General features: G+C 34.2%; 1 protein-coding gene across 2 annotated transcripts in view; it reads left to right on the forward strand.

Annotated features, from left to right (window-relative positions):
- Positions 1-908: 908 nt before the first annotated feature.
- The window catches only part of col8a2 (collagen, type VIII, alpha 2), a 378,648-nt gene continuing 366,335 nt past the window's right edge, over positions 909-13,221 (forward strand). For both annotated transcript variants that reach the window (XM_061982451.1, XM_061982453.1), the window contains exon 1: positions 909-1,028. The gene's annotated coding sequence lies outside the window, so the exon portion shown is untranslated. The remainder of the gene's footprint in view (positions 1,029-13,221) is intronic.

Here is a 13,221-nt window from a genome sequence, read left to right on the forward strand (position 1 = left end):
TCTTTTCACAAAATACAAGCAATAGTACGTTAATGTTAAATCCTACTTGTGAAAAGTAATCCCCCGATTCCTATTTTCAACAGTCCGCTCATTTGAGCAGGAAAAGTCCTTAAAACTCCTTAAAATGTTCCAGTTCCAATCACACATTTAAAAAATTTTTTTTAAGGCCAATGTCTTGGAAAAATATATCACTCTTGAATCAACACAGTAGTTAATACTATGATCAATGTTAATTAAAAACGAAATGTGGGATATAAATATAATGGAAGTATAATTGTTTGTATATAGTATATAATTGGTGCAAAGGTTTAACACGTGTACAAGGATATTTCACATGCCTTTACTGTGTATATAATTGAACAGTATTTATGTTGTGTACAAAGTGTATTTAGAATATGTTGTGAAAAGGAATTTTCATATTTTTTTTGGAATCTCATCTCATACTTGACTTTGTTTATAGGGTTAGGCGCAATAAGTGTTCAACTTCAGCCTAAACCCTTTCGGTCTGCAACATTTTTTTTTTTAAATTTATGAATGTACATCTGTTTGTTTATGTAAAACTGTTTGTTTATTTTGTTGAGGAAATAATAATAAACTAAACTAAAACTAAAAAAAACGCTGAACACCATCTTTGTTTTCTACCTGTCAACTGTCAGTTTAGGCTGCTCGCCGGCTCCTCATCACCACTTCAAGATGGCGGCCCAATTTCTCGCGTCACAACAGCCAATGCTGCGTCTACTTATAAGACGTCTTATGTCCTCACCTGTTGGCGTTCTGCAATCAGGAAGCTTTCACGCTGCTCGCACGAAGTGTTCTGTCACATGACTCCTTTCCACCAATCCAATAGAGCCTGGCGGTCACGTGACCACGCCGTAATAGGAGCCCTGCTGTCGGACGAACTCTTCAATGTTTACTTAGAAACTATGAAACAGAACATTTATGTCATCGCGTGTGTCGGTAAAAAAAACAAAAAACGTTCACATTTCAGCCTACAAGAATTCCACCTCGACTAAAGTAAACACGCTGCGGTAAGTTGTAGATTTATATTATTTGTTTGAATGTTTTAGCTGCGCATATGCTATTAGCCCTGTTCTATCAAAACATGCACTTTTACACTCATTATGCAAATTAGAAATAGCTACAAATAGTCAGAAGTTACTCAGTCTTGATTTTTTCCCCCCTGAATACTTACATATTCAAGTATTTTTTTGTATGACTATTTTTACTTGAGTCATATTATTCTAAAGCAGGGGTGTCCAAAGTGCGGCCCGGGGTGTAATTCCGGCCCACAGCCAATTTTTTGTTGGCCCCCGGCAGGAAGTGAATATTAAATGCATTCATTATTATCGAGCTGTTATTAGTAATGCTGTCAAACGATAAATGGTTTTGAAATTGATTTAATCTTGATTAATCACAAGTATTATTAGTAGGATTAACTCGCTTAATTTACAAATGTCAATTAAAGTAATAAACTACCCCATTGTTTGGTCACAAATGCGATTTTATTGTTAGAATAAATTGAATGTTTTTATGTGATTAATGCGTGGATAAAAAAAAAAAAAGGTTTGATATAAATTGAATGTATTTAAAAAAAAAAAAGATTATTTTTCTCTCAAACAAGGCACTTGCTGCAACTTAAATGTATATCTGACAAAAAGTAGACTTTTAAATGATATGTAGAAATAATAAATGTCAGTGTTTATCTGTAAATAACAATATATAAATAATACATGCCAGTGTTTATCTGTAAATAACAATATATAAATGTCAGTGTTTATCCGTAAATAAAAATATATAAATAATAAATGTCAGTGTTTATCTGTAAATAACAATATATAAATAATACATGCCAGTGTTTATCTGTAAATAACAATATATAAATAATGTCAGTGTTTATCCGTAAATAAAAATATATAAATAATAAATGTCAGTGTTTATCTGTAAATAACAATATATAAATTTACATGCCAGTGTTTATCTGTAAATAACAGCATATAAATAATACATTTCAGTGTTTATCTTTAAATAACAATATATGAATAATAAATATCAGTGTTTATCTGTAAATAACAATATTTAAATAATACATGTCAGTGTTTACCCGTAAATGACATATAATTAATTAATATCAGTGTTTATCTGTTAATAACAATATGTAAATAATACATGTCAGTGTTTACCCGTAAATAACAATCTATAAATAATACATGCCAGTGTTTCTGTAAAAAACAATTTATAAATAATACATCTGTGTTTATCTGTAAATGACAATATATACATAATAAATGTCAGTGTTTATCTGTAAATAACAATATATAAATAATACATGCCAGTGTTTATATGTAAATAACAATATATAAATAATACATCTGTGTTTAACTGTAAATACCAGTATATAAATAATACATGTCAGAGTTTATCCGTAAATACCAATATATAAATAATACATGCCAGTGTTTCTGTAAAAAACAATATATAAATATAAATGTCAGTGTTTACCCGTAAATAACAATCTATAAAAAATACATGTCAGTGTTTCTGTAAAAAACAATTTATAAATAATATATCTGTGTTTATCTGTAAATGACAATATATACATAATAAATGTCAGTGTTTATCTGTAAATAACAATATATAAATAATACATGCCAGTGTTTGAATGTAAATAACAATATATAAATAATACATCTCAGTGTTTAACTGTAAATACCAGTATATAAATAATACATGCCAGTGTTTCTGTAAAAAACAATATATAAATGATAAATGTCAGTGTTTATCTGTAAAAAACAATATATAAATAATACATGCCAGTGTTTATATGTAAATACCAGTATATAAATAATACATGTCAGTTTATCCGTGAATAACAATGTATAAATAATACATGTCAGTGTTTCTGTAAAAAACAATATATAAATAATAGTCAGTGTTTATCCGTAAATAACAATGTATAAATAATACATGCCAGTGTTTCTGTAAAAACAATATATAAATAATACATGTCAGTGTTTATTTGTAAATAACAATATATAAATAATGAATGTCAGTGATTATCTGTAAATAACAATATATACATAATAAATGTCAGTGTTTATCTGTAAAAATATATAAATAATGCTTGTCAGTGTTTCTGTGAATAACAATATATAAATAATACATACCAATGTTTCTGTAAAAACAATGTATAAATAATAAATGTCAGTGTTTATCTGTAAATAACAATATTTAAATAATACATGTCAGCGTTTATCTGTAAATAACAATACATAAATAATACATGTCAGCGTTTACTGTAAATAACAATATATAAATAATACATGTCAGTGTTTATTTGTAAATAACAATTGATAAAAAATGTCAGTTTGTGTAAATATATGAATAATACATGAAATTGTGAATTGATATATATGTGTGTGTGTGTGTGTGTGTGTGTGTGTGTGTGTGTATGTATGTATGTGTATATATATATATATATATATATATATATATATATATATGTATATATATATATATATACATATATATATATATATATATATATATATATATATATGTATATGTGTGTATATACAGGTAAAAGCCAGTAAATTACAATATTTTGAAAAACTTGATTTATTTCAGTAATTGCATTCAAAAAGTGTAACTTGTACATTATATTTATTCATTGCACACAGACTGATGCATTCAAATGTTTATTTCATTTAATTTTGATGATTTGAAGTGGCAACAAATGAAAATCCAAAATTCCGTGTGTCACAAAATTAGAATATTACTTAAGGCTAATACAAAAAAGGGATTTTTAGAAATGTTGGCCAACTGAAAAGTATGAAAATGAAAAATATGAACATGTACAATACTCAATACTTGGTTGGAGCTCCTTTTGCCTCAATTACTGCGTTAATGCGGCGTGGCATGGAGTCGATGAGTTTCTGGCACTGCTCAGGTGTTATGAGAGCCCAGGTTGCTCTGATAGTGGCCTTCAACTCTTCTGCGTTTTTGGGTCTGGCATTCTGCATCTTCCTTTTCACAATACCCCACAGATTTTCTATGGGGCTAAGGTCAGGGGAGTTGGCGGGCCAATTTAGAACAGAAATACCATGGTCCGTAAACCAGGCACGGGTAGATTTTGCGCTGTGTGCAGGCGCCAAGTCCTGTTGGAACTTGAAATCTCCATCTCCATAGAGCAGGTCAGCAGCAGGAAGCATGAAGTGCTCTAAAACTTGCTGGTAGACGGCTGCGTTGACCCTGGATCTCAGGAAACAGAGTGGACCGACATCAGCAGATGACATGGCACCCCAAACCATCACCCAACCATGCAAATTTTGCATTTCCTTTGGAAATCGAGGTCCCAGAGTCTGGAGTAAGACAGGAGAGGCACAGGATCCACGTTGCCTGAAGTCTAGTGTAAAGTTTCCACCATCAGTGATGGTTTGGGGTGTATATGTGTGTGTGTGTAAAATAAAGTAGTATTTTTTTTTATTTATTACCTATTTAAGGCTGCTGAGCACATTGTTCGTGTTTCTATACGGTTTAAAAAATAATTATTTTATCCTTAAGCAATTTTTTTGTATGTAATGTTTTATATGATATGTTTTTCCAATAAAGATGACAAAAAGAAAGCCATGGGAACAGTGACGGCGTGCACGAACATAACTGCCGTAATACAAGGAGACGGAAGTTTTCGCGTCGTTAGCAAGTATCCTAAAAAACCATCCTGGGGCTAACACAACATGAAGTTTCCTGGCAGGACAACCCATTAAAAATGTGTGATCCGCGGTCGCCACGGCAACGACAGAAACATGTTGTTTCATCCTCAGCCAGGGATCCATCAGAAGGATTTCAAAGCGGTGATTTTAAGCTCCCAGCCACTGAACGCTACTTCACCTTGACAAATGACCTTGTCGCCCGCTGTAATGACCGTCATTAATTAGGAAGGTTTTGCACAAGGAAGACACTCTTAACGAGCCCGCCAATTAGCAACATGAGAAACCAGGGCCGTCCTGAGCGGCACTGGGAGCAGAAATGAAAGCGAAGGGTTGTTGGCGCCAAGACGCCAGTCCCACATTTTTTCATCTCTTCTGTGGTGACAATAGAAATACAAAACCCAAAACCAGTGAAGTTGGCACGTTGTGTAAATGGTAAATAAAAACAGAATACAATGATTTGCAAATCCTTTTCAACTTATATTCAATTGAATAGACTGCAAAGACAAGATATTTCATGTTCACACTGGAAAACTTTGTTATTATTTGCAAATATTAGCTCATTTGTAGTTTGATTCCTGCAACATGTTTCAAAAAAGCTGGCACAAGTGGCAAAAAAGAGTGAGAAAGTTGATGAATGATCATCAAACACTTATTTGGAACATCCCACAGGTAGACAGGCTAATTGGGAATAGGTGGGTGCCATGATTGGGTATAAAGCAGCTTCCATGAAATGCTCAGTCATTCACAAACAAGGAGCAAATTGTTGAACAGTTTAAGAACAACATTTCTCAACAAGCTACTGCAAGAAAATTAGGGATTTCACCATCTACGGTCCGTAATATCATCAAAAGGTTCAGAGAATCTGGAGAAATCACTGCATGTGACATTGAATGCCCGTGACCTTGGATCCCTCAGGCGGTACTGCATCAAAAAGTGACATCAGTGTGTAAAGGATATCACCGCATGGGCTCAGGAACACTTCAGAAACCCACTGTCAGTAACTACAGTTGGTCGCTACATCTGCAAGTGCAAGTTAAAACTCTACTATGCAAAGCCAAAACCATTTATCAACAACACCCAGAAAGGCCGCCGGCTTCGCTGGGCCCGAGCTCATCTAAGATGGACTGATGCAAAGTGGAAAAGTGTTCTGTGGTCTCTGACGAGTCCACATTTCAAATGGTTTTTGGAAACTGTGGACGTCGTGAGAGAAAAAGAACCATCCGGATTGTTACAGGCGCCAAGTTGAAAAGCCAGCATCTGTGATGGTATGGGGGTGTATTAGTGCCCAAGGCATGGGTAACTTACACATCTGTGAAGGCACCATTAATGCTGAAAGGTACATACAGGTTTTGGAGCAACATATGTTGCCATCCAAGCAACATATTTTTAATGGACGCCCCTGCTTATTTCAGCAAAACAATGCCAAGCCACATTCCGCACGTGTTACAAGTGCGTGTACTAGACTGGCCTGCCTGTAGTCCAGACCTGTCTCCCATTGAAAATGTGTGGCGCATTATGAAGCCTAAAATACCACAACGGAGACCCCCGGACTGTTGAACAACTTAAGCTGTACATCAAGCAAGAATGGGAAAGAATTCCACCTGAAAAGCTTAAAAAATGTGTCTCCTCAGTTCCCAAACGTTTACGGAGTGTTGTTAAAAGGAAAGGCCATGTAACACAGTGGTAAAAATGCCTCTGAGAACTTGTTTGCAACGTGTTGCTGCCATTAAATTCTAAGTTAATGATTAATTGCAAAAAAAAAATACGTTTCTCAGTTGGAACATTAAATATCTTGTCTTTGCAGTCTATTCTAGTGAATATAAGTTGAAAAGGATTTGCAAATTATTGTATTCTGTTTTTATTTACCATTTACACAATGTGCCAACTTCACTGGATTTGGGTTTTGTAGGAATATCTGTGACGGAGACACCACACATGTGCAATAACACCAAGGTGCCAAGGAAAGAATGACGGGCACGTCCTTAAAAAAAAAAAAAGCACAGTTCCTAAAAATAGAGACAGCCTTGGAAAATAACGTGTGATATTTTCATTTCCAGGTGCGGGTGTGGCACTATCAGCGTCACAATGAATGCATGTCGCTGCGGCACTTGGAGCATGACATCAAGTAGGTGTCCCCATTTTCACTTCCCATTCCTGCTATTGCAGCCTTGAGTATCGGCTGATACTGACACTGATGTATACGATATCATACATGCTTTTCATCGTTTTGTCGTGTGGAGTGTTAGAAAGAGCTTCATCTGAGTGGGATGAGTCGGAAAACTAACGGACGTGTTGTAGGTAAGGTTGTATTTGGGCCTCAGTCCTGTGAGAATCCTGCGAGTGACTGAAGGCACCATCCGGTACTAGCTGCAGTGTGCTCAAACAACCACCGGGTAGCGTCTGTGAGCAGATAATAGTGTCATCTCTAGTGTTATCTGTAAATAACAATATATCAAGAATAAATGTCAGTGTATCTGTAAATAACAATATATAAATAATAAATGTCAGTGTTCATCTGTAAATAATATATCAAGAATAAATGTCAGTGTATCTGTAAATAACAATATATAAATAATAAATGTCAGTGTTCATCTGTAAATAACAATATATCAAGAATAAATGTCAGTGTATCTGTAAATAACAATATATAAATAATAGTCAGTGTTCATCTGTAAATAACAATATATCAAGAATAAATGTCAGTGTATCTGTAAATAACAATACATAAATAATGTCAGTGTATATGTAAATAACAATATATAAATAATGTCAGTGTATCTGTAAATAACAATATATCAATAATACATGTCAGTGTATCTGTAAATAACAATATATCAAGAATAAATGTCAGTGTTTATCTGTAAATAACAATATATCAAGAATACATGTCAGTGTTTATCTGTAAATAACAATATATAAATACTGAATGTCAGTGTTTATATGTAAATAACAATATATCAAGAATACATGTCAGTGTTTATCTGTAAATAACAATATATCAAGAATAAATGTCAGTGTATCTGTAAATAACAATATATAAATAATGTTAGTGTATCTGTAAATAACAATATATAAATAATAAATGTCAGTGTTTATCTGTAAATAATATATCAAGAATAAATGTCAGTGTTCATCTGTAAATAACAATATATCAAGAATACGTGTCAGTGTTCATCTGTAACAATATATCAAGAATAAATGTCAGTGTATCTGTAAATAATATATAATTAATGTCAGTGTATCTGCAAATAACAATATATAAATAATACATGTCAGTGTTCATCTGTAAATAACAATATAATCAAGAATAAATGTCAGTGTATCTGTAAATAACAATATATAAATAATGTCAGTGTATATTTAAATAACAATATATAAATAATGTCAGTGTATCTGTAAATAACAATATATAAATAATAAATGTCAGTGTTCATCTGTAAATAATATATCAATAATACATGTCAGTGTATCTGTAAATAACAATATATAAATAATGCATGTCAGTGTTTATCTGTAAATAACAATATATCAAGAATACGTGTCAGTGTTCATCTGTAACAATATATCAAGAATAAATGTCAGTGTATCTGTCAATAATATATAATTAATGTCAGTGTATCTGCAAATAACAATATATACATAATACATGTCAGAGTTCATCTGTAAATAACAATATATCAAGAATAAATGTCAGTGTATCTGTAAATAACAATATATAAATGTCAGTGTATATTTAAATAACATATAAATAATGTCAGTGCATCTGTAAATAACAATATATAAATAATGTCAGTGTTCATCTGTAAATAACAATATATCAATAATGTCAGTGTTTATCTGTAGTGTTTATCTGTAAATAACAATATATCAATAATGTCAGTGTATCTGTAAATAACAATATATAAATAATACATGTCAGTGTTTGTCTGTAAATAACAATATATCAAGAAAACATGTCAGTTTATCCGTAAATAACAATATATCAAGAATAAATGTCAGTGTTTATCTGTAAATAACAATATATCAAGAATAAATGTCAGTGTTTATCTGTAAATAGCAATATATAAATAGTACATGTCAATGTATCTGTAAATAACAATATATAAATAATAAATGTCAGTGTTTATATGTAAATAATATATAAATAATAAATGTCAATGTTTATCTGTAAATAACAATATATCAAGAACACATGTCAGTGTTTATCTGTAAAAAACAATATATCAAGAATACATGTCAGTGTTAATCTGTAAATAACAAAATATCAAAAATACATGTCAGTGTTTATATGTAAACAAAAATATATCAAGAATACATGTCAGTGTTCATCTGTAAATAACAATATACAAATAATGTCAGTGTATCTTTAAATAACAATATATAAGTAATAAATGTCAGTGTTTATCTGTAAATAATATATCAAGAATAAATGTCAGTGTTTATCTGTAAATAACAGTATATCAAGAATACATGTCAGTGTATATGTAAATAATATATCTATAATACATGTCAGTGTTTTAGCTTGTTAGCATTAGCATTCTGTTGAGGGGTTGAGACTAATAACCACACAAATGGAGTGTCATTGACTACTTTAACAACATGTAATAAAGTAAATAGTTAATATTTGATGTTATTTCGTGCCACCCGTGTGCTGCCTCCTTTATTTCACATTTATCCAAGAAAGTTATAGTAAGCAGCTGAGGTCGTTGCTTCGAGTCCGGCTTCATACTCCTCCGTAAATACGTTTAAAAAAAAGTCTGTCCATTTCTCGTAGCTTCACGTAACAAAATGGAGTTTGTAAAAATAGTAAACAACAATAAAGTGCATATAGTTTAAAGATAGCTCCCTGATCAGCGTTCTTCAGCACAAACATGTCTTAAGTCGGAAGTTAATTTTGTTTTTCTTCCTCTCCGTTGTCATGTTTGTTGTAATATAAATACACAAGAAATACGAAATAAACAAGTCGTCCTCACATTCTCCGCAATGGTGGTCGTGTGTTTGGAAAATAAGTTTTAGGACCGCCCCCAACTGTGTTCAACCAATCAGCGTTCGACAGTTCAGCCCGCCCCTAAAAAGTCCCACCGAGCTAGGAGGAACTCTGAAAGGTTCCTGAAGAACTAAATCTACCCGGGTAGTTTTTGGTGGAAGCACAGAGGAACTTTATTTACCCGGGTAAGTGGGGAAGTTCCTGGAAAAATTCCCGTGGTGGACAAGGGCCCAATAATAAACACTGTTACATACAATGGCCCAATAATAAACACTGTTAAACACAAGGGCCCAATAATAAACACGGTTAAATACAATGGCCCAAAATTAAACACTGTTAAACACAGGGGCCCAAAATTAAACACTGCTACACACAAGGGCCCAATAATAAACACTGTTAAACACAAGGGCCCAATAATAAACACTGTTAAACACAAGGGCCCAATAATAAACACTGTTAAACACAAGGGCCCAATAATAAACACTGTTAAACACGAGGGCCCAATAATAAACACTGTTAAACACAAGTGCCCAATAATAAACACTGTTAAACACAAGCCAAAAATAGACAGTGTTACATACAAGGGCCCAATAATAGACAGTGTTACATACAAGGGCCCAATAATAGACAGTGTTACATACAAGGGCCCAATAATAGACAGTGTTACATACAAGAGCCCAATAATAAACAGTGTTACATACAAGGGCCCAATAATAAACAGTGTTACATACAAGGGCCCAATAATAAACTGTTACATACAAGGACCCAATAATAAACGCTGTTACATACAAGGGCCCAATAATAAACACTGTTACGCACAAGGGCCCAATAATAAACACTGTTACATACAAGGGCCCAGTAATAAACACTGTTACATACAAGGGGCTAAAAATAAACATTGTTACATACAAGGGCCCAGTAATGAACACTGTTACATACAAGAGCCCAATAATAAACACTGCTACATACAAGGGCCTAATAATAAACACTGCTACATACAAGGGCCCAATAATAAACACTGTTACATACAAGGGCCCAATAATAAACACCGTTAAACACAAGGGCCCAATAATAAACACTGTTCCAATAATAAACACTTTTACATACAAGGGCCCAATAATAAACATTGCTACATACAAGGGCCCAATAACAAACATTGCTACATACAAGGGCCCAATAATAGACATTGCTACATACAAGGGCCCAATAATAGACATTGCTACATACAAGGGCCCAATAATAGACAGTGTTACATACAAGGGCCCAATAATAAACAGTGTTACATACAAGGGCCCAATAATAAACAGTGTTACATACAAGGGCCCAATAATAAACAGTGTTACATACAAAGGCCCAATAATAAGCACTGTTACATACAAGGGCCCAATAATAAGCACTGTTACATACAAGGACCCAATAATAAACGCTGTTACATACAAGGGCCCAATAATAAACAGTGTTACATACAAGGGCCCAATAATAAACAGTGTTACATACAAGGGCCCAATAATAAATGCTGTTACATACAAGGGCCCAATAATAAACACTGTTACATACAATGGCCCAATAATAAACACTGTTAAACACAAGGGCCCAATAATAAACACTGTTAAACACAAGGGCCCAATAATAAACACTGTTAAACGCAAGGGACCAATAATAAACACTGTTAAACGCAAGGGCCCAATAATAAACACTGTTAAACACAAGGGCCCAATAATAAACACTGTTAAACACAAGGGCCCAATAATAAACACTGTTACATACAAGGGCCCAATAAAAAACACTGTTAAACACAAGGGCCCAATAATAAACACTGTTAAACACAAGGGCCCAATAATAAACACTGTTAAACACAAGGGCCCAATAATAATCACTGTTAAACACAAGGGCCCAATAATAAACACTTTTGAATACAAGGGCCCAATAATAAACACTTTTGAATACCCATCCATCCATCCATTTTCTACCGCTTATTCCCTTTTGGGGTCGCGAGGGGCGCTGGAGCCTATCTCAGCTACAATCGGGCAGAAGGCGGCGTACACCCTGGACAAGTCGCCACCTCATCGCAGGGCCAACACAGATAGACAGACAACATTCACACTCACATTCACACACTAGGGCCAATTTAGTGTTGCCAATCAACTTATCCCCAGGTGCATGTCTTTGGAGGTGGGAGGAAGCCGGAGTACCCGGAGGGAACCCACGCAGTCACGGGGAGAACATGCAAACTCCACACAGAAAGATCCCGAGCCCGGGATTGAACCCAAGACTACTCAGGACCTTCGTATTGTGAGGCAGATGCACTTACCCCTCTGACAACGTGCTGCCCTTTTGAATACCAAAACCCAATAATAAACACTTTTGAATACCAAAACCCAATAATAAACACTTTTGAATACCAGGGCCCAATAAGAAAAAATTTTGAATACAAGGGCCCAATAAAAAACACTTTTGAATACAAGGGCCCAATAAAAAACACTTTTGAATACAAGGGCCCAATAATAAACACTTTTGAATACAAGGGCCCAATAATAAACACTTTTGAATACAAGGGCCCAATAATAAACACTTTTGAATACAAGGGCCCAATAATAAACACTTTTGAATACAAGGGCCCAATAATAAACACTTTTGAATACAAGGGCCCAATAATAAACACTTTTGAATACAAGGGCCCAAAATTAAACACAGTTACGTACAAGGGCCCAATAATAAACACTGTTACGTACAAGGGCCCAATAAACACTGTTAAATACAAGAGGGCAAAAATAAACACTGTTACATACAAGGGCCCAATAATAAACACAGTTAAATACAAGGGCCCAATAATAAACACAGTTAAATACAAGGGCCCAATAATAAACACAGTTAAATACAAGGGCCCAATAATAAACACAGTTAAATACAAGGGCCCAATAATAAACACCGTTGCGTACAAGGGCCCAATAATAAACACCGTTGCGTTCAAGGGCCCAATAATAAACACCGTTGCGTTCAAGGGCCCAATAATAAACACCGTTGCGTTCAAGGGCCCAATAATAAACACCGTTGCGTTCAAGGGCCCAATAATAAACACCGTTGCGTACAAGGGCCCAATAATAAACATTGTTGCGTACAAGGGCCCAATAATAAACATTGTTGCGTACAAGGGCCCAATAATAAACATTGTTGCGTACAAGGGCCCAATACTAAACACCGTTGCGTACAAGGGCCCAATACTAAACACTGTTGCGTACAAGGGCCCAATAATAAACACTGTTATGTACAAGGGCCTAATAATAAACCCCGTTGCGTGCAAGGGCCCAATAATAAACTCTGTTGCATACAAGGGCCCAATAATAAACTCTGTTGCGTACAAGGGCCCAATAATAAACACCGTTGCGTACAAGGGCCCAATACTAAACACTGTTGCGTACAAGGGCCCAATACTAAACACCGTTACGTACAAGGGCCCAATAATAAACACCGTTGCGTACAAGGGCCCAATACTAAACACCGTTGCGTACAAGGGCCCAATACTAA

This window comes from Nerophis lumbriciformis, linkage group LG21 (assembly GCF_033978685.3).
Source record: "Nerophis lumbriciformis linkage group LG21, RoL_Nlum_v2.1, whole genome shotgun sequence".
In the NCBI taxonomy this organism is placed as follows: domain Eukaryota; kingdom Metazoa; phylum Chordata; class Actinopteri; order Syngnathiformes; family Syngnathidae; genus Nerophis; species Nerophis lumbriciformis.